At 39.2% G+C, this 23,971-nt stretch overlaps 1 protein-coding gene across 4 annotated transcripts in view; it reads left to right on the plus strand.

Annotated features, from left to right (window-relative positions):
- The window catches only part of Astn2 (astrotactin 2), a 917,671-nt gene that overhangs the window by 198,703 nt on the left and 694,997 nt on the right, over nt 1–23,971 (plus strand). The gene's annotated exons all lie outside the window — the stretch shown is intronic.

A 23,971-nucleotide genomic window follows, 5' to 3' on the forward strand; every position in this document is an offset into this window, starting at 1 on the left:
AGCCCTCACCCCCAACATACTCTCCAGCATGAAGATGGAAAGAGAAAACATCTTAGAGTGGGAGGCGGTCACCCCTGTTGTTCTTGTTTGCTGTCTTACTCTTCCTCCATCTTTCCATGCCCCCTCTTTTTCTCCCCCCAGTCCTCTCTGGTATGGAGATAGATCCATATGATGGAGTCTACACTTACAAGCAAGTATTTATCAGTAGGCATTACAATAGAAACAGGGTCTCCATGTGCAGTATTGCCACTTCTGTGAACCTAGACAAGTTACACATTCATCTCCCATCAGATGTCATGGCTACAAGTGTTCTGCTTTGCAGAGGGTTTATAAAGTTTCAATGAGTTATAACATGTGAAGTCTAAGATTTGCAGTCAATGCCTCCCCTCCCTGACAAACACCTGCTGGCTTTTACAGTTACTCATTTCATCTCTCTTCAAAGTAGTTTCAATGCAGCCGACACTGTATTAGACCTGGAATGGTGATGTGTATGACAGAACCTCTGTGCTGCCCTTAGGTAGCAGAGTGGGAGTCTTCCTAAAGATAAGTCATGATTAGGAAGGCATCTCCAAAGTTCCATAGGTATCTCTGTGCCACACACCTACGATGCAGCAGAGCTGAGATCAGAGATTTAGTCCCCAAATCTTCAGGAAAAATATCTGTTGCTGTAGACAGTTATCTTCTCATGATCAGAGTGGACCATGCATATCCAGATGATGGCTCATTTCCCTGAGAGGTTGACTTGTCCTAAGCTTTGTGCTTCTTAAAGAGGATGAAATATGTCCATTCTGAGTTCCATACATTTTTTTTCTTCTCAAAGAGGAAGAAAGATCCTGACTGTTAGGGCTGTCATAGCAGAAGACAGAACAATGCTGAATTCGGCTGACTCCTCAAAATTTGAGGGAGGATTCCAGTCTTCTTGTTTGCTGAGATGCTTCAGTATCTGCTCCTTTCAGAAGTCCCACTTGATAACAGCTCAGCAGGGACTCTTCTGCTGCTTCTGGTGGTTTGCTTGCTTGTTTTGTTTTTGTGTTTGTTTTTATTTACCAAACTGACCTCTTTCAGACAAAAGAACTAGTCTCAAATTCTCAGAAACCTGAACATCAGTGTTCAGAAGGCCAGGCACAAGTACATGATTCATGAGAGGTAGGCAGTATGGTAGAGTGCAGGGGCCAGTATTGCACTGAGTCCCAATCCTCAGCTTACTGGTAGAATGACTTCTAAAAAAAAAAAAAAAAAAAAAAAACTTGTTTGACATCATTTATCCCACATCTTCAGTTTCCCTAATTTCAGCATACCCATACTTCTGTCAAGTTTATGGGACTTGGGTACAAGAATGGAAGTCAAGAACAAAAGCTGTCAAGAAGAAAACAGAACACTTTCCTTGCAACTCCCAACATAACAAAGACTTCTAACTATCCTTGAGGAGGCAAATTCTAAAGGTAGTTCCTCAGCATTATAGTCTTGAATTGAAGGTCCTCCTCAGTCCACTAGAAATGGAAAATTCCACTATCAGATCACAAAGACCTAGGTGTGTCAATAGAGCTCAAGCCTGGGTTCTCTTGTCTTCCTCCTGAGATAACCACAGAAGTCTGTTCTTTAGAAGGTACGTTGTATTAGCAATACACAGAGGCTAGAAAGTCTATGAGCACTGAGTATCAGAACACAGTTAAGGGATAGGAATAGGAATAGGTGCATATGTCCTAAGGAACAAAAGATGATTACAACTTACAAGTTTCATTAGATATTTACAAAGAATAAGGAGAGTGTTATTTCAAGGTTCCAAAATCAAAAGACAAATCCTTAAGGAGAGAGAAATATAATTTATTATGTTTTATCATTGTACATGCATGCCTGCATTGAATCACCACACTAAGTATGTATAATTATAAAATAATAATTAGGGATGCAAAAGCGATCCTACAGTATTTTGAAATTATATTGCCAGAGGTTAATTCTATATGCACATTTCAGTCTTACAATTTGCCACTGGCATTAAATTTTCTCAGCCAGATTGAATTGTACCAACCTCAATTTGAGCTCAAATGTGCAGGTCTAGCAGAAAGGAGTACAAAACCTGAAAGAGGACAATTTTAAAGTGACAACTGCTGAAGGTTGTATGGGCTCAAGGATATTGAGGAGAGATAATGTTTAAATGGAATGCATTGGTATGACTCTATCCACTGTTAGATATAGAAAGGTTCTTCTGATGCTGTTGGGGAGTCATGCCCTGTGCTCTGGATCCATCCAGCACATGATATTCTCCTGATCTTCCTACTGTCCAGCCGTGGGTTTATGACCTTTTCCTAACACAGTGATTGGATGTTTTTTTTGTTGTTGTTTTGTTTTGCTATGTTTATTTGAACTAGTTTGACCCCGTGATGTGGAAGGTCTGTGATACTTTTACTATCTATCATCCTTGACCTCAAGTGAGTTACTGAACATTTCTTGTGCCAATAAATGAATATTCCTCACTATGCTTAATACAAAAGGAGACTCACAGTATCTCAATTCTAATCTCTCTCCTCCCTTTTAAACTTCCTATGAAGATTATGCATGGAAGCATAATGAAGACAGAACAACAAATGTATGAGTTTATTGAAGAATAGTATAAAGGGTAATGAATGTGCATTGCATTATTTTATTAGGTTTTATGATGAAAGAAATATGTGCTAGTCACAATAGAAGAAAGGAAAGGTGGGAGTGAGGGAAGGGAAGGGAGGTCAGAAGAAAGAAAGACAGAATATGGGAATAAAAATAGAGGGAGAGAATGAAGATAAAAGGAAAGGGGAACAGACAGGTTGGAATTGCCCCAAACAACAGCTAACTTTCTACCTTTGCCCTCCCCGCTGCCACTAATAGGACTGAAAAGCAGATACTTGATAATAGTTTGATTCATATTCTTTTAGTATTCTCCAGCATATGTAAGGCGTGGTGCAGTGGTGTGTGTGTGTGTGTGTGTGTGTGTGTGTTTAGATATATTAACATCAATGGGGTTCTTTCCTGTTATTCTGAAGTTGAAATGGGTCTTCACAGGGGGAAGGGGTGGACTTGGGGGTGGAATGATTAAAATGCATTGTGTTAAATGAATTAATAATACTTTTGCAAACCAAGGTATCCAAACCATCTCCTCTGTCACTCATGCATTCGTACCTTACTGTCTTTGAAGGTTCTATAGATGTCATTATGTGGATATGCTTAGTATACTGAAATTCACTTGATTATTTGCTGTATTAGTCATTATTTTAAATTTTTGCACTAACACAAAGATAGCAGACATAACATATCGTTACCGCTTACTAAAGCTAGGCAGATACTCCTTCAGCCTGTCAGACCATTTCTGTAGGACAGGCATGTTCCTAAGTGCTGAATTGCTGCATCAAAGGAAATCCAATTTGATCAATGGAATCAGGCATCCTTACTCAGTTTCACAATGTGTTTTGTATTGTCAAGGGAGTATTTGGAATACTATCTACCCAGGCAGCTCTTACCCCATCCCATTGAGTGTTCTTGTAGTAGCCTATATTTATTCACATGGTTGCTTTGATTGTAATTTTTTTCTCAATACATTTTGCCCCTAATTAGCACTGGCACTAATTTCTTTCTTTGTTGAAGGTAATTCTCTAATTTCCCTTATTGTAATGATCCCTTGAATGAAGGCATGCATAAGAAAACCTTCCTCTGCTCCCCTCCTTTATCTAAGGACTTAGGGTAGAGGAAGAAGAGAGAAATAGCATTAAGTAAGCAATGCCCACAGAGATATATATAGAGGCATCACATAGTCTGACACAGGAACTTGGCTGAAGCTTAGGATGATATTTCAGTTATTCATAGGTCTGAAGTCACTGAGTCCTCAATTCCAGGGAATGTTTAGAACATACAGCAAGAGTGTGAATTCCCTGACAAGTCTGAACATTAGTAATCTTGGTAGTCAGGGTGTGATCTCTGAGACCAGAAGCAGCTATAGGGACTTTACAGAGAGAGATCCGTTTTCCGTAGAGTGGTCATTGAGATACAGTGAATTCCTGTCTGATGTCAAGAGATCACTTCAATGTGTTAGAAACAGTTCTTCATTAATGTCCCCATGACACCCCTCAGTGAATGTCACATAAATACCATCTTTGGGTATTTTTATGTTTGCATAACTCTTTCATAGGCAAAGTCCCCCAAATACCACTTTTCCCATTCATGCATCTTTATACAGATTCACTAGCCTGTAATTCCAGACCTTTAAACTAAGGCTACCCATCCCTCTCCAGCAATATTTGTTTTCCTGGTGTCCCTAAGACCCCTCAGCATCACATTCCTCCCTTCTGGCCTCACTGCTTGCATGGTATCTCTCGTCTTGACCATTTTTCACAGCCATCCACTATTTAGTTATGACTTTTGTCCACATCAAATCATCCCTAGCTCTCACTTGACTGTCATTTCATATATTTTCTCCAACATGACCTTTTCTCAGTTCTTTAAACCTGCTTCTCTGGGCTGGAGAGATGGCTCAGCAGTTAAGAGCACTGATTGCTCTACCTGAGGTCCTGAATTCAATTCCCAGCAACCACATAGTGGCTCAGAATCATTTGTAATGGGATCCGAAGTCCTCTTCTGTTGTGTCTGAAGACAGCAATGGTGTCTACTCATATAAATAAAATAAATTTTAAAAATGATTTAAAAAACATTAACAAAACAACCTGTTACTATTCCTGAACTACAGACTGTCTGAAAATACTGTGTTTTTCTTTGCTGGAAAAAAACTTCCCTTTCTTTCCTCAATCTATCATGGCATAGCTAATTCTTCATCAACATGATCGTAAAATAGAGCACATTCCTAGACAATGCTTGCTTTCTTTTCTATTTGGGCCCTTCTCTTGAGTCCTCTTCCAACTCTTCTATGTGTTCCTTTAATCATCTGTTTGATTTAGATAGATTTAGATATGCTATTTATTATACTCACACCAGACTTGGTTCCATAAGAACAAGTATTAGGTCTGTTTGGTCCATTCTATACTACACACTATCCAGCACATGACAAAATTTTCATTACCTATGTGCTGAGTCAGTAGATGGTGGAATGGGGGAAAGCGAATGAATGAATAGACTAGTGGATATTTCGGCATCCATTTCAGATGAATACTCTTCACATGGACTCATTATCTATTTTCTGCACTGGGCAGATCTTATCTATATTTATGGTGTGGCATTAGTATGTTTGAAACAGTGGCTTATTGAATACATCCCTAAATAAAGTACTGTCTTCATAAAAATGTAAATATTATTTCTAAGTTTCTAGCTATAAGGAGTGGAGACACAACTTAAATCTAGTTTTGTCTGGCTTCCAAACCTAACATGTTCTGAAGATAACACAACTCATGTTAATCCTTACAGTTTGAAGGAAAGGAGGAAATCCTTCAGATTAGATGCTAACAAATCAAATCACTTGGAGCCAAGTTTATTCAAAAATTTTCAATACCATGTATAAAAAGAAATATGCTTAAGAAATATGCTTGATATTTTACCTCCCGTGTGTGTATAGTCTTTGTGATGTTTGTATTTGCCTCAAAAATAAGCTTTTCAAAATAATTTATAATGTTATTACATGTGTCATGCTCTGATATTTACAATTATCTTTACATCATGAATTGATGAGGGTATGTGTCACTTCATTGATTTCACAGTGTATGAATGGAACATATAAGGAGCATCAGATTAATGCAGTGTTTGGTAATACACAGTGAACACAGATTCTGACTACTGGGCTCTTCCCTATTCTTTGCCAGCATATCTGAAGGATGAAGGTCATTCCAGAGACTCAGGAATAGAGTTTCCTAGGCTTTCTGTCAACTTTTATGGGAGTTAGAGAGATGAGTATAGTTTCAATTGTGTGGTGCCTTTCATTCAATCCTAAGTCTCAATGTCATGAAATGAAAAAATCTGTCCAAAGGACCTTTTGCACAACCTTTATCTTATTGTCCTAAGACATTTTAATCTTCAAAACTCCATCACCACTAGATACTTTCATGAGAAATCACTTACCAATTCATAAAAGAACCAGTCAAGACTATGTTGGGTTAACTGCGAAAATGTTTGCAAAAATACATTACTTTTACTGGGGCTATGTTTCCATATACTTGGTAAGCTATTTCTAAAAGATATGAGATATGCCAGCATAAGAAAAAAATGTTTGGAACAAAAACTTTAAAACAATGTTTTTGGTTAGCATACAAAGAAATGGGTCTTATTGTGACATTTTCCTATAAATACAGCACCATATTTTATTCTTAACTCTCCTCCGCTTTCTTCTCATACTCCCCCTTTCCTTTCTTGCTGGGAACAAAATCAAGAGAGGGTAATGGAATATGTATGTCATAAAAGCAGAAGAAGAAAAGAAAATAATTTTCTTAACACCAAACTGTCCTGACTTCCATACACTCATCTGTCTTTCAGTCCTGTTTTTAAAGTACCTTCCTAGTTCTGCAATACAAAGCACCCCTCAGACAGAAGATGCAGCCTTAGTAGCCTTGACCCCTGTATGAGTGATCTGCAGAGCCATAGTCAATAAGAAAGGAAGAAGAGCTGATAACACCTGCATCTTTTCTTTTGGTCTTCCTCCTAACTCAGTCACTCATATGAAATCATTCATACCCTTTAGTCATGTTGATGGTCACCTGTGTGTTACTATAAAGCAACAAACAACATAGAAAATGGCCTTTCCCCAGTTACTTAGAAAGGTGGATAAAGCAATAGTTGCTATCTTTGGTTGGTTGACAGTTTCATATATTTATTTAATGAATCTTCATCACTTTTGATCACTCTCTTGCTCTCATCTCCTGCCTCCCACGAAGTTCAATTAGAGATTTTGTCCTGAGCTCTTCCATTTTACAGACTAGCTTCACAAACTTGTGTTCCTTGATAAACTCCATTATTGACATCTTTGAGACACGACTTTACTCCTGCTCAGTGAATGTGAGTCGCTCACCTGTGACATAGCATTTTAATGATAAAGTATTCTTTGTGCCCACATCATTAGAGTTCATGTTCACTATCCACTGTATTGCCAGAACATGTTTGTTCCTGAAGTACCCTGACTATCATCTGGCAAAGTGCTTACACTTTTTACATTGCTGCAACCCCAACCCCACCTCCAAGTCTTAATTGTTATGCTTTCATCTATAGATGCGTTCAAATAAAAGCATGTGGCCATTGGTCAGGGATGGTGAAGTGGGCCTGAGGATCAGACAATTTAGGTAAACTTTTCTAATCTCAGCCTGCGATATTGTAGCTTAATCTCTTGTCTTCTGTTTCTTTTGTAGAACTGCTTACAAAACAAAGGGAGCAAGATCTGTACATCAAAACACATTTTTTACACCTAACAAGGCAGGCAAGGATTCACAATGTCATTGTCTATCTGGTCTTATTGCCCCCAACTGATAGGCAGAGTAGATGAAACATGTACAATGACAGCAGCTCATTTCTGCCCCAGGTAATCATTAGAAGGAATGGGCTGGTTAAGAGGGGTCATCGAAGAGCTAACACTGGATCATGGCCTTTTGATTTCAAATTCCTCAGGACCTTGGCATCAGTGTGCAAATGGCTAGACTGGGCAGAAACTGAGAAATGGAGTCTCTAACAGAGAGGAGCTTAGGCTGCCAGACTGCCAGCTTCAGAGCTGTCTCCACACTCACTAAAATAAGATATAGACAGAGATTTGTCATGGAATCACAAATAGGAATGTCACCAAAGCTGTCACCAGCACCCCTTAAAATGTCACTTCCCGGCATTAATTGCCGTGATAGCAAAACAAACGGGTACTCTCTGAGCCTGTGCTTTACACCCCTCCTCCCTCAGAATCCTCTTCCCTTCTCTCTCTCTCTCTCTCTCTCTCTCTCTCTCTCTCTCTCTCTCTCTCTCTCTCTCTCTCTCCACACTCTTTCTGTATCCTTCAGCTTTCTGTCTCTGGGGACCCCCAGGGCATGCTGACTTGATTAGAGTGTGCCTGGCTAGGCAGCCCTACCGCAAGGTGACAGATGAGGATGAAGGAGGTTTGATAAATGTCAGGGGCTTCAAGACAATTCCCTGATTGATCAGAGCTAGAGCAATTTCCCAGAAAGCAGGGATCTGTACCCTCCTATCCTGGCCTCTCCTACAATAGCTGGAAATGGCCCTGTGGGGTTTGCCTGTCACCAGAGTCCAAAGAAGCTTTGCCCCAGCCTCCTACAGGAGCTTAACTGGCCTGTTATACCAGCCTCCTCGCCATTTTGAATATGGAAGATGGACTTCAGTGCCCACAAATCTGTCCTCACTCCCCCTGATATTTGCTAATCATAAAAGCTATGTATGCACATACTCATTGTAGAAAGCTTAAAACATATCCTTTGGCAATGTATCAAATTACTTTTTGAGCTCAATTTTCTATACTTATTCACACAAGTTTTATTTCTTTCATTCTAATCTTAGATCATAAGCACTAAACATATTCATAATTCCGTCTCATCATTATTTCCTATTTTATTAATGAGCGTTAGTTGTTTTTTGTTTGTTTGTTTGCTTGTAACTTTTAGTCAACAGAAACCACTGTGTTTGAGCTTAAACTTGTTTTCCTCTGGCAATATTCCTAGGAGGAGAATTGCTGGGTCAAATGTCTGAATATTTTAATATTCTTGATTCATAATTAGCTTACATGTCCATGCATGTTTGCTAAATAAGAAAATATTTGTTCATCACTTTCTTCATTTACTGAGTCAACATGTTCTGATTAAACACCTACTGTGTGTCAGGAGATATTGAGGTCAGTGAAGATAAAGTGGTGAAGAAAACAGCATGATTTCTACTGTGGAAATAAATAGATAAATGAAAAAGAAACCATGCATTTTCAAATGACCTCTGTGATAGGAGGCAATTAAAAAAGGACTAGCATCCTCATTTTATGGGCAAGGTGGTATTTGAAATTGGATTTGTAATGTATGAAGAAATAAGGCCTTGGGGACTTGAGAAAAGACCTTTGTAGGCTTTAGGGATAGTAAGAGCAAAGGCCTTGCAGCATCAATGTGCTGGAAGATTTAAGTGATAGAAGGGAGAAGTATGTGAAGGGCTTGAGAAATAAGCTTATGCACTGTCACCATTAGTACACTGGGGACCAGTGGGAAAAGGAAGCACCAGCTCCTTACTAAGGTGATAGGGAACTGAAACCAAAATGAAGAAAGATTAGTTAAGTATGTGCTTAATCTTGAGAAGGGAGGGAGTATGATTGAATTGGGAATACTAGACGACAGATAATTTAGCCTAGAATCTCGCAGAGAAAAATCAACCTCTACATGTTTTGTTTTTTATTTTTTGTTTTCATGCAGGATAAATTTAATTTTTCTCCTTCTGCATTTTTATTCTGTATGTTGTACATGTTTTATTCTGTATGTGTATGTGTGCACTTTGAATGTGTGCATGCGTTTGCATCTCTGAGATTGATGTACAGAATTATCCTCAGTCACCCTTCTAACTTATCTGTTGAGGAATATCTCAGTTTCACCTAGAGCTCACCAACATGTCTGACCTTGCTAGCCAGCTTGCCATGTGGATCCCTGTCTCTGACCTCAGAGCCTGGAGTTAGGTTGCCCTGACTACTTGACACTTATATGGTTTCTGGTTATCTGAACTTTGGTTCGTATGCCTGTACAACAAGCACTTTAACTACTGAGATATCTGTCCTGTCCTATATATAAAATTTTTGAATTGAGAATGTCTAATGTCTAGTGGGCAAGGACCAGGTTTTGTCATGTATCTTTTAATGTAAAAGATATTGTGGTCCTCTCCATCCCCAAGCAGAGAATAACTGGAAAGCAAATGTGTATTCAGCTAATACGGAGAAAACCAGCCCACAGAACAGGATTCAAAGCCATAACAGAGAGAGATGGACTTCAGGCGAATGGAGAAGTCATACACAATTAAGGCAAATGCTTCTTTAATCTATAATGCAATTTAGATTAAATAAATTTCTTTTATCTGTAATGCAATTACAGATAGAACTCAACCTCCACATTCTTTATTTGTTTTTATTTTTGTTATCCTTCAGGCTGAATTTAAATTTTCTCCTTTTGCATTTTCTGTTATGTGTGTTGTTCACGTGTCTATGTGTCCACATTTGAATGTATGTACACATGTGCATCTGAGGTTGGCATAGGGTATCATCCTCAGTTGCCCTTACGCCTGATCTGTTGATGAGACACTCATCATGTATACACATAGAATGCCAAAGCTTATGTAGTACTGTTATTCTGCTATCAATCCCAGTAGGAATTTGTTTGGAAGTACTGCCTTGTGTCTTTGCAATAGCCATTTTTGCTTTTCCCAGACACTTCATGTTTTTTTCTCTCCAGTCCTTCCTTAATTTGCCATGTTGTCACTGAATTTGTTTTCTAGTACTCTGCATAAAATAAGACAATATCCGTACTCATGCACACGAATGCATAGCTATTCCAAAGCTACTCTTATGCTCTTTTACCCTAGTCATAGTTAACCTTAGTTATCAACTTGACACAGCCTGAAGTCATCTGAGAGGAGACTCCATCAACTGAGGGGATCCCCTAGGTCAGATGGGTTTATAGACATGTCTGTGGGAGATTTTCTTGATTATCACCCCTCCCATTGTGGTTAGTCCAATCACTAGGAATGTTGTCCTGACATGTATAAGAAAGTTATTTAAAACTGAGCCTGAGTAACAAACAAGTCAGCATGCAGTGTTCTTCAGTGCTCCCTATTTCAGTCTCCTGCTTGGTTTCCTGTCCTGACTTCTCTTAGTGATGTAGTGTGACCTAGCAACATAAACCAAACAAATCCTTTCTTTTCCTAAGATGCTTTTGACCATAGTGAAACCCTGCTTCCTTCCTTTCTGCCTCTTTCTTTCTTTCTTTCTTTCTTTCTTTCTTTCTTTCTTTCTTTCTTTCTTTCATTTTTCTTTCTTTTCTTCCTCCCTCCCTCTCTTTCTTTCTTTCCTTTCTTTCTTCCTTCCTCTCTTTCTTTCTTTCTTTTTTGTTTTCTTGCTTTCTTTCCTTCCTTCCTCCCTCTCTTTCTTTCTTTCTTCCCTTCTCCTTTCTTTCTTTCTTTCTTTCTTTCTTTCTTTCTTTCTTTCTTTCTTTCTCCCTCCCTCCCTCCCTCCCTCTCTCCCTCTCTCTCTCTCTTTCTTTCTTTCTTCTCATTGTGTTATCCACCATTTGGCTTATTGTCTGTATTGATATGTCTGTTGTCTCTATCCTTGGGAATTTTGTGTTTCACTCAGTGTTGGGTGTTTATTGTATACAACACTGCCTGTGACTTGTTAGATCACAAGTAAATAATTAAATGATTGAAGGAATGAATAATTGAATCTGTAAAAAGTTGCTCTAGTATGTTTTAATTCAGCTTCTTCTGGGATTAAGGGAACCTGATTCTAGTTTAGATAATGGATGTTATTTTTAGTTGCAGTAGGGATTATAGTAGGTATTCTGTGTAGACTAAGTCTGTTGTCAATGCAAAATACATATGGAATGCTAAAAAAAAAAATGTAGTCTGTAGCTCTTATTTCCCTGTGTTCTGATGAAAAAGCTGAAGCATTATAAGCTCAGGTGTCCTGCCCAGGATCAGATGACTGATGCAGAATTTCTACCTAGGAGTGTATGACTTTGAAGTCATGTTTACCAACAATCTGCCATTATTTATTCCTGTGCATCTACAGCTGCCTTCACTAAATGAGATACCTGTAGCATGCACTCAAAGCATCAGATTCTGTCCAGAATGGCTAAGAGTCCATTTGCTCAGAGCAGGGCTGGTGTGCCCTGCTTCTGAAAAATCTAGTTTATAAAAGGCACAGCTTGTCACATAGATAAATCAGGTGCTGATAGATTATTTTCTTAAACAGTTCTTTATTTTACAATAGCATTTATCACATTTACGGTAGGTCTTTCAATATATAGCAGTCCATGAGTAAATGGAAAAGACTAGGGGATTTAACTGACTTTTAGCTTTCCTGGATGTTTAGAGACTGTAGCTTAAAACAACAAAGCAAAGATATAATACAGGGTTTTCTAAGACCAGCCAATAGTAGGATTTTTAAAAAACAACAGGAGAGGTACAGGCATGAATGCTGTCCTCTGCTGTCCTCAGAGAGTGCCTTGTTCTAGGGCAAGTTGATTGACTTATTTTAGCCTCTCTCTCTTCCTCTCCCCCTCCCTCTCCCCTCTCCCTCCCCTCCCTCCCCCCCTCCCCCTCCCTCTCCCTCTCTCCCTCCCCTCCCCTCTCTGTTATTCATTCTCTCTCTCTCTCTCTCTCTCTCTCTCTCTCTCTCTCTCTCTCTCTCTCTCTCTCATCTATAAAACTGGTTTAACAAGAATACAGACTGTCCAGGCTTTGAGCTCAGGATGCTGTGCATTTGAAGAATCTGGTCCGGTCCTGGGAAAATCATATCCCTTTTCTAAGCCTTACTTTTCCTATCTCTATGATGAACAGCTTGGACTCCTCCAGGTTTAAACCTGCAGTTGCCAGTTTCCATCTCTTTTGCTAGAATACATGTAGCAAGAACTAGAAGTTCAGCACCATGTGACTGGTGGGCATGACTAATGGGGTACATATGGGAAGAGATGTTCTTAGGAAACCCTGACTGAAAGAAGAGACTTTCATTTATGCAAACTCTTCTTACTCAGTTCCCTCCAGAGAAATGATGCAACCCAATGGGGAGGAAGGGCATCCTAACTAGCAATCTGAGCCTTTTAATAAGTGGCAAAATCCAGTCCCCAGTCCATGTCAACAGCTTCCTGGCTCCACAAGGAGGTCAGCAGAGAGAGATATCACTTCCTCCCCATTTCCCTGGTGAATGAAGCCTTCAGAGACCAGATGCAGCCACTTCATTATAATTATGTTAAGTGCCGCCTGATTGGCGCTGTTCATCACTCTGGGGAAGCAGCCTCATCCAGTGGACAGACAGGCTGCCTGCTTTGGCTGCATGTGGCTCCAGCTGTGTCCTTGACAGTAAAGAATATGGTTTTCCTTCAAGACCACAGCTCCCCTTCAGGGAAAATAGAACAATACCTGGGATAGGAGTAGAGTACTGTAGTGATCCATGTTCTCAGGGTCTTCTCTCTGTTGCCATGCATGCTACCAGCTCTTAACTTGATTTCTCAGACAAGGTAAGAAGGATATCCTAAGACGGGAGTTACACCTGTATTAGTTTGGCTTCTGCCTGAAGTCTCCAGTCTCCCTGTGTACCATGGAGAAGAAACAATTTCTGTATTGTGTTCTTTCTTGGCCAGAAAATGAAGCCTCCATTTGTAGGAGAGTTAGAGACTTACAGAGAGTCTTCTTGCAGCAACTGCATTTCTGCTGGCCCAATTCTTGCATGGCATGTGGTACAGGTTGTGGGGTTTTTACAAGTAAAAGAGTAAGACTGATAAATCAGGTAAGCCCTCATAAGATAAGCTTCAACTAAAAACTTGAGGCTGTAGAAAATCCAAGCATGAAGATGAAGAAGTGGAACTAAGATACCACTGCAAAATGCTGAGCAGAGGCAGGACTCTGACGCAAGTCTGCCTACATCCGCCAACTCTTGAAATCTACCAATATTTAGTACCTATGAGGGCAAATTAAAAAACTTCTGTGCCTCTCACTGTCCTCATTTCTAAATAGGGAAAAAAAACCATGCATTTTCAAGCTGTTGTAAGGCAAAATTAGTTAATGTGTGTCACTAGGCTTTGAGGAGTGCTTATTGCAAAAGAAAGTTTCAATTACTGTCTCTTTTTTTAGTGTGTGAGTCCTCTCCAAATAGATCAGGCACTCTGTTGCTTCATTTAGCCCTCACAAATATTCAGCAACTCATTCATTCATTCGTACACTTCACAAACAATCATTAGGACTCAAGAGAAGAGGTGATCATGGTTGGCATAGCCCTGTCCTTGGAGACATTATCCTCGTATGGGTGACAGTAGACTGGAGTCTTGAGATCTGCATCAGCATGTCAGTAACTTAATGATTTCAATAATCCAGAAAAAGACCTCTATGAGTGATCTTGGTGATGACAGGGAGTGCTTGACCTGGGTTTTGGCTGTTTATAAAGGCCTTTCTGAAAGAGAAGGATTTAAGATTGAGTTAGAGGATATATGATATCAAACTAAACCAGGAGAAACGGCTTTAGGTGAGGATCAGATTATATCTTGGTCCAATAGGTTAATGTGTCTAGAATTCATACAGTGAGTGTGGGTCAGAGAGTTCTGTAGGATATGACAGGAACTGAGGCATGGCAGGCTGAGCCTGCATTATAGAAGGAACATAGTTGGTATGGACCTGCATGAGATGAAACCTATACTTGCAACCCTCTAGGGAGGGTCATGGTAGGCAAGTCCTCTGCGTTTACAAGGAGAAGACAGCAATAGCAAGAGGATGTTGGTGAAATTAGTGACTTAGAGACGAAGGAAGCAGGCTGGCAGAGCCCAGCTAAATTTGGACCTATCTCTTCTAATTCCCCTGGGGTTACAGGGTGAAGCTGGATTAATTTCAAAATAACCCTGTTCATGCTCCAGGGTTTAATATCTCTCATGTCTCCTGGGTCATCGTGGCACCAGGAAGCCCTTCTCTGATCAGTGGTATATGAAGTGTTTTCAGTTTTTCATTATTCTGTGAGTATCAGTGTTTGTGTGTGTGTGTGTGTGTGTGTGTGTGTGTGTGTGTGTGTGTGTGTGTTTCCTTCTATTCCCCTCCCCCAAATCACGCTGAGCTCCTACTGAGAGAAATACACAGGACTTGGGTGAAATCTTATTTATTCTTTGGAAAGCATGCAGTACAAAATCATTTCTCTCTCTCTCTGCATAAATATGCATGAGGCTGGCCTAGTCTTCCCTCCTCAGGAAGCATGGGAAGAGGGGAGAGAACCCCATGTGGCTGGTGTCACAGCCTGCTCATGGCTGCTGGTACCCCATTAATCAGGGGGGAAATGGCAGCCTTGTGAACTGTGAAATTAGCAGGCCCCTGACAGCCCTGGAGCCCATTGGAGCAGGGACTCCGTTTCACAGCTGGAAAGTACCAGCATGGAGGGAGTAGGAAGAGAACCAAACCCAGCAGGGCCAGAGCAGCCATGCTCTCCTCTCAGGATCCACAAACCTCAAGTCTTGCTGAGAAGCTGCCTCTTGATTAAGGTAAGATCGAGGGAAAAAAATGCACAAGCCAAGGAGCACATTGAATGGCGATGATAACCACTACCATGGGCCTGCCATCTAGTCATTTTTCTCTGCATCAGTGCACCCATCTGCTGAGACCCTAGCTTCATGCTGTGCACTCCGTGTGGATTTCTTCATTCGCTTATCTTGTTTGTATCTTCATGAGAGCCCATTTCACAGAGCCGCATGAATAAGACCTCAGAGAGATGTACTTTTTTGAGCAGTGAAGGAACTCTGTTACATCCTAGAGTTTCCATCCTCTATTTACTATACAAGCTGCTCTGCAGGATAATGGGATATGAAACAAAACACAGAGGAGGGAAATTGCATATTCAGTGGTTATTTACAAAGTATGTACCCCATCCCTAGAATCGAATTTCTGGGTTACAAGCTGAGGTTTACAGAGTAATTCATACTTCAGAGGAGTTCAGGAGTAGGTGTAAGAAGTCTGGGAAAGGGGGAATGGGGACACAGCTGAGTATTGAAAAGCACAAACTACTTACACAGAGGAATGGAGTTATGTTCCCAGTACTCAGAGATTGCTCTTAGCTGCCTGTTTCTCCAGATCCAGAGGAGACATGATCCCAGCCTCACTCTCAAGTACACATAATTAAAACTAAAAATAGAATCTTAAAACAAGAAGTTAGGTAAATACAAAACAATAGGACATCTTTTTTCCCAAAGATTTATTTATTTTATGTATGAGAGTATGCTGTCACTTTCTTCAAACACACCACAAGTCATTGGATCCCATTAGAGATGTTTGTAAGCCTCCATGTGGTTGCTGGAAATTGAACTCAGGACCTCTGGAAGAGCTCTCGGTGCTCTTAACCTCAGAGCCACCTCTCTCATCTCAATAGGCCATCTTTCTGAGGGTGTGGAGAAGGTCCAGTCTTCACTCTAGCATCAGCCTGAAGATTTGAGGCAAGCTGTTTGACCTGTCAGAGCCTTTATTTCTCTGCCCCAGAAACAGTCACATAAGCATCTACTTGCAAACTGCAATGACGATTTCATCTAAGATGTTGTAACAGTGCTAGACGTAGAGAAAACCACCAGTTATTGATTGTTATCAGGGTGCTGGCAAGTGGATATGAAGTCATTCAGGAAATGACTTTGAAATATGCTGAGCATGGCAGAGAGGACATCCCCCAGGAGCAGGCATGTGACCTGAATCTTTAAGATACATTCATCGGGTTTATCCGGGGACAGGAATGGGGGTTGGGCAAAGATCCTTTTTGGCAACAGAAAAGGAATGACAAATTTAAGAGCTATAAGAAGAGCAAAGTGGGAGGAATAAGGGGAACATCAGAGTAGGGAGGAGGATGGGGACCTTGGATTTTGTCAGAAAAGTACTGGGGAGTCACTGGAAAATTACAACTACAGAGTTTAATGCTCAGATATGTTTCTTCTTTGAAAGTTTTGGCCAAAATAAGGCTAGGGAGAAAAGGACTGGTTGAAGACCAGGGCTAGGATGCAGATGAGAAGCACAGAGCTTGCATGCTCCCACAGAGGGCAACAGGGTATTCATCCCCTCACTGGGCCTGCTTGTGTATTATTTGAAGCTCTTTTGTAGATCAGCCACTTGAATGAAGCATCCTTCCCTGGACCTAGGTTTCAATGTCTGTTAAATGAGACTTTAGTGTTCTCTGAAGGGCTGTTCATTTCCTATATAGAATGGCTTTCAATTGGAAGGGCAAAAAAGAAGGAACTGTGGGAGGAAGGAGATAATAAAACAGAGAAACAAGAGACTGATCTAGGAAGTTCCTAAAAGTTGATTGTCAACAGATCAAGGGCAGACACAACAGGGTGTGAAAGGAAAGCTGGGGGCTGGGATGTAAGGCTGAGGCAGCGAGGTCCAATTCCTGTTCCTTGACTCAGGAATTGATTGTGGTAGACAGAGAAGCTCTGAAGTCCTCATGATCCATTTTTATTGGTGGAGGGAAGGAGGAGATCTCAGGAGGAGGAAGAATGCTCAGGAAGGGAATGGAGAGAGCTTGCTTGGGAGCTCTGTGAATGACCTTGATCCCTTTCTTACTGTCTTTGGCAGGGATCTATTTGGAGTAGGACATTGTAATGGAACATTGGCTCATCCTTATTACAGTTTATCACATAGAATATACAAATGGCAATGACCTGCATCAGTCTATTACAGGTTATTTTATGTACATACTTTTGGAACATATATGAGACATATACACACAGGTATGTATGTATTTATGTGTATATACATATAGCCTTGTACATCCTGTAATACAAAAAGAACTCCCTGATCACCCAGAAGTTTGCATGTGTCCTTACAGGTGATATGCCATGTCCTGTGACTATTTCCTTGCAAATAGCAATCTTCACTGCATAATAGTCAGATATACTTAAAAATGCACTAGTTATATGTAATGATGATTGGCCCCGAAGCATTGCACACTAATAACAGTTTTCTCTCTTATAACTCTGGAGGTCTGCTTGCCTTATCTACCACTGAACATATAAAGAAGAGCAGATATAGGAGTGCATTATACTAGAGGTACACTTTTCTAAATCTAGCAACAGCCTTGTGGATATGTGGTGAGCTGAGAACTCTGTCTGCAACACATGTGTCTGTGTGTGTGTGTGTGTGTGTGTGTGTGTGTGTGTGTGTGTGTGTGTGTGATATAACTGGGTCTGTGCTACTCTGAGCAGGCAAGCCAGAGTCTGATGCTTTGATTCCCATCTTTGTCCTTCTTGAATCCCTTGTTGATTAGATTGTAATGGTAAGGGCTGCAGTGTATGGTTTTTTTTGGGACTGGTGCTCTCATTCTTTTTCTGACACCAGAAACCTAGGTTCTTGTTTCTGATGTTTTTCCTCACAGAATGTACTTATCTTACATCCACTTATGCTCAAGCTGTTAAGTAGGAGCCCTGAGTAACTTTCTATGGATCTTTTCATTGTTAATCCTTTGTGTGGAACACAAATCATTTTTCTTCATGACTTCAAGACAGGACCCCATGAGGGCATTGTGTTTCGGAATGCCCACATATTACATTTTAAAATCTAAGTCACCATTCCCTCTGCCTTCTCTTTTGCTTTATTCTGTTCACTTATAAACACCAGATACCAACTCACTTTGTGACACAATACAGATGGTAGGGACAGAAGAGTGATCAAAATGAAGAAGTTATTGTTGTCATGGAACTTTCACCCTACTTGATATCATTAACCTTAACCTCATGAACCCCATCCTAGAAACCAAAATGCAGTGTGGCTGTGTCATGGCAAGTAGGTTAAGAATGAGGAGGATCTGATCATGTATATCTGAGAGGACCTCCAAAAGTATATCTTTCAGGTCCTATATCAAGTTGTATCATGGAAATAAAATGAAGAGAATAAAAAGGAGAAATACAGATGTTGAGGAAGGAGATCTCACCAAAGTCCAGATTGTAGTCATCCTTAGCAGTCTTCATGATAAGGAGAGGTCTGGCCCTAAGTGTTAAGTGAAGCCCTGAAAGGAGGTGGAGCATATGAGGATCAAGTGGAGATTCATGGTCTGAAAGGTCCCTGTTGCTGTAGAGGGTATGTGTAGAGGATTCAGAGGATGAGCTAGGATGCTGGCAAGACAGCTAGGGAACTGTTGCAGGTCACGCTGACAGTCTTCGTGAGTATAAACACAAGCGATTATAGTCTGCTGTATACTAGTGGCAGTAGGAATCTTCCCAGGTAAAAGGAAACACAATGGTGAAAACATGGCTCTCATGATTAGCATCTGAAAATAGTCAATTTGTTCATTCCTCTCCAGAGTAAGATATTTAAAAATATAGAGATCAAGTTTTGGATTTTGCCTTGAAATATTTAGAAACTATGAGGCATCTTCACTTCTCTGGGGAGAATATCTATAGCTCTCTCAGTCCAGCTAGCAGTCCAGACATAAACAGGAAGAACGAGTACTGTTTCAAGGAATGAGCTAATGTAGAAATGTAACTGCTGGAGAACCCAGCATCTTCACCTGGAGTGCATAAAGCTGCTTTTGGGCTCCTGGGTTTTAGAAGAATGACATAGCACAGGTTAGTGGAAAGCCAGGCTGCTAAAAATCTATTCCTGATACTTACACTTCTTCATTGTAGCATACAGATAATGTATTTATAGATAAAGTAGGTATACAGACATACAAAGCTTAGTTCTAAGTTCTGAATAGTTTATTATGCATACATTGCTTGCTTACATATATGCTATTTTCAATAATAAATTTGTAGCAATTCACTGTAGTATCATAAAATATATAGTGGTGGACACAGCAGGGGCATTGAAATTGCTGTGTTCCCTGGGCAGTTGTTTTAGCTTTTTGGACATTTGGTTATCATAAAGATTGTGTGTGTGTGTGTGTGTGTGTGTGTGTGTGTGTGTGTGTGTGTGTGTGTGATTTTTCTAGGATGCTCAGAATCTGCTTGGAAATATAAAGACTTCTAAGAATCATTCTGAATGCACATCATTCTTGTTTGTTCATGTTTATATCAGTCTATCTACTTCTCTTTTACAGTTATACATTTAAAATTTTATTGTATTCCCTGTAGAGATGGCTATGCAGTAAGAACATTTATTTGTCTTGAAGAGGCCCTGGCCCTGGGATCAAATCCCAGCATCCATATGGCAGCTCTCAACAGTCAGTAACTCAAGTTTCAGGGCATGTGATGCACTCTTCTGGCTTCTGTAGGCACAAGGTCTGCATGTGACTCACATAAATGAATGCAATCAAAAGACTTGCATATCTAAAATAAAATAACAAAAATCTAAAACTGCTAAAATTAACAAAAAACATTCTAAGCACTGTATTATTTTCAATTATGAATTGCTACAACCATGTAATAAGCATTATATCAATACACAATCTTATTCTCCATACCCTAATCATAACAAAAATGTTGTATGTATCTTATTTCTTGCAAATACAATATTGAATACTACAGCTTATTATTTATTCAGATTTTATTGCTTTTTATGATAAAGATGTTTTCTACTCATTTGAATATTTTGCTTCTTGTTAATGATAATATCTAGAATTGCCCTGTGATTTTAAAACTTCATACATTTCTAACACCTTATATAAAACTTTCACTTCACTACATCCTTGATAACATGTATCAGACAATTTATATTTTACAAGTCTGTAGCTTGTGAAAGTATAACTTCAATATAGATTTAATTTGCATGTCAGAGATTTCTTACAACTTTAAACATTTTTTCTTATATTAAAACTTCTTTCTTCATGTCAGTTTCCTGATGTATAACTTTCACACATTTTTCTGATAGATTGCTTTTCTGGTTTCTTTCTTTAGCTGATTGGCAAAGATTCTCTATAATTAATGACAATTATCAAACATTTTAAAGGTGAATAGGTCTTTGTCATATGAAAATACTTTGTAGTCTATAACTTTTAATTTTTGGGATGAGAAGAATTTCTAATTCCAGTATTTTCATTTGATTGCTGCATTTCCCTACCTTATGCTTCTTGTGAAATCAATGTCTTCCACTACTCTGATGTCTTAATGAGGCTTTTCTGTCTTCTTCTACATTTTTTTTTAAAGTATTTGCCTGTCATTCTTGATCTTAACCATGGAATTTGTGCTGCATGCTCATGAGAGTAGCTGCTTCTGCCTACTTTCTGGTGTCCCTTTATGCCTCACTGCTTCAGAAAAGCCCTGTTCTGAGACAGGCTTCCAAGTATTAAGAGCTCACTCCCTAAGTCAGGGCTATTCAACTCCCCTTCTGTAACCCACTGCTTTTATTTGTTATAGTTTTACAATGTGTTGATATCACACAGGGCTGGACCTTCACATTGAGATGTTTATATAAAGATATCAGCTCTTTTTTTTTCTTTCCTAACCTATGTGGATTTTAGGATATATTTGTATTTCGTGAAAAGACTTATTGTGATAGAAATTGGCAGTATGTTGAATTTATAGTTTAATTTACAAAATTCACAAAACTGCTCATCTATAACATAATACATTTCCTATGTGGGCTTTTTTATGTCTGTGAGTAGAGTTTTTCATATTATTTATACACATACTCCCATGCTTTTATTGTATTTAATTTCTGTGAACACCAGTGCATTTGTTACTATTACAAATGATATCTTTCATTTTTATTGCATTTCTTAATTATTGTTTTCTGGCCTATCCCAATGCCATCTCTTCATTGATTTTTATATCTAGGAGACATGATTCATTATTTTGCTCCTTTATGCCTGTGTGTTTTAATTTCCATGTGAAAAAAGCATGTAATTTGCCATTAATATTTGTTTTGAAAGTCTGCATATATTGAATTTGAATTTGGTTTTTACCTTATAATGCATTTACAGGCTTGCATCTCTTTTCAATTTAGAGCAAAAATCGTGATGAGCCTGTCATTGTCTTGTACCTGACTTTAAAAGCAACATTCTCAAATTCTATCATTATGTACTAGTGTTTCCATACATTTGCAGTAGGTAACCAGATGGGAGTGTTTAAGAACTGTTTGTAGTAAATAAGTTTCCCTCTGTTTCTAGTATTCCTAATGACCAAAAAAAAATGTGATTTAGGGGTTCAGTTTATTAATTAGTGTTTTGAATCATCTGTGATGATGAATTTTCTCTTTCAGCCTGGTTCCAATGCATGGCTGTTAAGTTTATTCATTTCTCAGCCATCATTACATTTTCTAGCATGGCAATCAAGTTTAGATACTGACATCATCCTAGCTTTCCAAGCTGAGGCTTGGAGTCTTCCTCTTAGGTTACACTCTCATCATACTTAACTATTGGTCTAGGTAACTCTTTAAGCAAATAGACACAACATAGTAAAGTTTATAATTTCACTCCAGTCTGTATAGACACGGTATTATTCTCTATGCATGAGATGGGATCTTTTGGCAATGGCTTCAGTGATTACACTATGTCTAGCGCATTTCTCAATTTCTTCTTCAGCCCATGTTAGTAATGGTTACTTTGCCACAATTTGCGGTGATGTGCGTTCATGGGTGTTATGTTTTGTAGTTTTACTGTTATTTTTTTTAAAAAAAACATTTAGCAAATAGTATTACATGTGTAATGTGTACATATGCACGTGATGACTACCAGTGTGCATGACAGGTGGTGTGAACACATAAGCGTTTGTCTCTGTGCATTTCTGACATGCCTGTGTTCCTTTCTTCATTTTAATTTCAACTGGGAGTTTTACAAATTTGCTTAGGCCTCGTGTCTGAGTATTGTTGGTTTTACATGTTATTTATTTCTGCTGTTAAAATCAGCTCATCATTTGTCTCCTTATCATTAACTGCCAGATTTTTATATAGTTTATTACTTACCTGTCTTTATTTTCTCGAGTTAAGTGCCCAACACATTGATTCCCTCTTCTTTATACCACACATGCTGCCCTAACTTCTGTTAAGAGTCCCTTTGTCGTCAGTTCTAAGTTTGGCTATGTTGTGTTAATATTTTTATTAAGTTATTAAACAGTTTTCAATTTTCTTTGATGTTCTCTTTAGGCAATTAATTACCCAAAACCCTTTTTACTTAACATTTCTAAGCTTTAAAAGCCCAAGTCATAGACATTAAACTTATTTGTATCCTATCAACCATTTGTTAATTGTGAGGCTCATTTTTTTTTTTCACCCTGGTTCTAGAGCAAAAATCTGTGACAGTGTTTTCTAATCAACATGTTATTTCATGAATTACTATTGGTACTACCCGGTAATTTTAGTGAATGCATTTCTAAATCTAATATCTTACCTTTCTGGTTTTTCATTGCTATTGTTGGTTTTGAGATATATGTGGGGGGAAAACTAACTCATAACTGTTTCTGTCAATTTAATTTATTTCTAGCAAGTTTTGCTTCTTCACACCCCCCACACACACCAACCAGTTTTGTGGATGTTTTAGATGCTACTCATTGCATGGAATTACATTTCACTATGACACAATGGAGGTAGTCTTTGGTCACAATGCTCCTTGCTTTCTTTTACTCAGCGTGTTTCTGGATCACTTTCCATCCTTTTCTTGTCTCATCCATGAACGAGTCTAGTGGTCTAGAAGAGCAGATGAGAAGCAAGCTCCAAAAAGAAGCAGGACTCAAGCTTTAGACAACATGGTGGTCCATAGTAACTGAAAAGGTGTAATGGAACCTAATATAACCCATTTTGTTCCCACAAGTTAGTTCAGGCAAGGACTCAGATGAAGTTGGCTGAGAATGATGTGAGCAAAGATTCCCAATATGTTTGATGGACTGCAAAACCTTCTCACTGTCCAGCAGTCCATTTCAATACAGCCTTTAGGGCTTAGCAGTGTCCTGAGGCAATGAATGAGCTGTAGAATGGGACCATCTCATTGGGTCTCTTTCATCACCTTCTTTCCACTTCTCAGAAGCATTTAGACTGACTCTGAACCTGCTCTTACCTTCACACCCCTGTGAGTCTTTCCACATCACATCCTCTTTGAAGCTTCAAGGGACACTGACACACATTTTCTTCCCCACACTCTTATGAGTTTCTGAAGAACATCTCAGGCAATGGCTGCAAATTAGCAAGCAACCTCCTCTCTGACTTTTGAAGGGCAACTCTTACAGTAAAGTTATCTAAATGGCACAAAGTGGAAGTATACACTTAAGAGTTTTTAATGCATATTCCAGTATAACTTTTACCCTTGCTGACAGATGGATCTGTTTGACATGTGACTATTGACATGTAAATTAACTAAAGTTTATTAAGTGTAAAAAATCAAATCCCTTCATCACATAAGGTACATTTGAAAGGTTCAGCAACTACATGTGCCTACTATGTTATCAAGTGCCTACTGTATGCTTCTCAT

This window comes from Arvicanthis niloticus, chromosome 5 (assembly GCF_011762505.2).
Source record: "Arvicanthis niloticus isolate mArvNil1 chromosome 5, mArvNil1.pat.X, whole genome shotgun sequence".
Classification (NCBI taxonomy): domain Eukaryota; kingdom Metazoa; phylum Chordata; class Mammalia; order Rodentia; family Muridae; genus Arvicanthis; species Arvicanthis niloticus.